This window comes from Oncorhynchus gorbuscha, linkage group LG02 (assembly GCF_021184085.1).
Source record: "Oncorhynchus gorbuscha isolate QuinsamMale2020 ecotype Even-year linkage group LG02, OgorEven_v1.0, whole genome shotgun sequence".
In the NCBI taxonomy this organism is placed as follows: Eukaryota; Metazoa; Chordata; class Actinopteri; order Salmoniformes; family Salmonidae; genus Oncorhynchus; species Oncorhynchus gorbuscha.
Genome location: NC_060174.1, coordinates 64,952,617 through 64,954,502, shown reverse-complemented (window position 1 = coordinate 64,954,502; position 1,886 = coordinate 64,952,617).

Below are 1,886 nucleotides of genomic sequence, written 5' to 3'. Positions count from 1 at the left end.
TTTTGTTTTCAGTATTGTATTTGCAGTGATTGATGTTTCAGAGGCCTTGAAATGTATGTTATTTGGCACCATCATGTGGCCGGTCAGGACGACTGTCTTCCAAGTGTATATTGTTTGCTCTTGCAATGAAGTGTTGCTGATGGATGTATTTATATCATGAGCATGGAGAAATTGTAAAAGCAATGGAAGTTGTCTTGACTTTGATACAGAGGAAGACAAAGGTCCATCATTTCAGACTGTCCCATGTGCCCATGCAAATCCAGATCCTGACCTGGAGTCGTTCCCAGAGGGAGGGTTTTTGTCCTGGCAGCCACCTGGTGTAATGGATCAATCTTCGGCACTCAGAGGTCTTTTGGAATCATACATATATGCTAGTTAATGCTCATCAGAACTCAAACAATGACATTTCTACATTTGCAATAGGTGAAAGGTCAGTTTTGCTTGGGTATCTATTGTTCAGACAATGCTGTGAGTAGATGATCGATTTTGGTTTTGATTTGTTCAGACATTGATGAGGCATGATGCCAGTGGGGCCACTCTGCTTGACACAGATGATTGGACAAGCACAAACACACATGCACAAACACACAATCATGTTCATACTTGCTTCTCCCACAAAATACCTCATAACTGTACGGCTGTATTACCCTATAAATAAGAAATTGGAGGATCGTCACCCCCCTTCTCTCTTCTCTTCTCAACCTGGGTTGGTGCTTTGGCCATTGGGTATGATCTGTCTCTGCTTCCCCCTGGCAGGGGTGGAAAAAATATGCAATTGTCACACTTGAGTAAAAGTAAAGATACCTTAATAGAAAATGACTCAGTGAAAGTAACCCAGTAAAATACTACTTGAGTAAAAGTCTAAAAGTATTTGGTTTTAAATATACTTAGGTATAAAAAGTCAAATTGACTTATTTCTAATTCTGTATATTAAGCGAACCAAGCGGCACCATTTTCTTGTTTATTTATGGATAGCCAGGTGCACAAACCTACACTCAGACATAGTTTACAATCTGAGCATCTGTGTTTAATGAGTCTGCCAGATCAGAGGCAGTAGAGAGGACCAGGGATGTTCTCTTATAAGTGTGTGAATTGGACCAATTTCCTGTCCTGCTAAGCATTCAAAATGTAACAAGTACGTTTGGGTGTCAGGGGAAATGTATGGAGTAAAAAGTACAGAATTTTCATTAGGAATGTAATCTGTCAGAAAATATCAATAGTGAAGTACAAATACTCCCCAAAAATACTTAAGTAGTACTTTAACGTATTTGTACTTTACTCTGCTGCCTCCTGGTCAGCATGTCCACAGATCACTTCGACTGCAGGGTGACATTTTTTGGACAATTTCGATCACCATGTCATTTAGGAGAATTCTAGTCTACCATATTTTCTCTCATAAATTATTGCACAGAGGAAAACTGGTTAATCTGCAAATCCAAGTGATATAATTATCATTTTATTTTCAAGAATTCAATCAAACCTATTCATATTTTTTTTACATTAATTTGATGTAATAAATACTAAACATGTTGTTGCTGTTTTTTTGTGTCTAAGGTTCAAGGGTTTGTGGTACTTCGCCCATGGGGTTCTGTTTGGCTGTGGCTCCTCCTTTGCCTTCCCTGGTGATCCAGACACGCTATTTCCAGCAGCCTTTGTGCCTTTGTGTCTAAATATGTTTGATCTTTCTGACCTTCGCTGGGATTCAGTCTAAGGCGTGTTTTAGCAAGCTTGACATCTAAAGGGAATTTACGATTAATCTGACATCTGCAGCGTCTAACGTGAATGCGATCTCTGCGAACATGGGATCATTGCCTTTTTGAATCCCGGCCATACAGTTGTTAATATTGATCGTTCTACAAAAGCTGCCCGTCGATTCAGTGTATGCT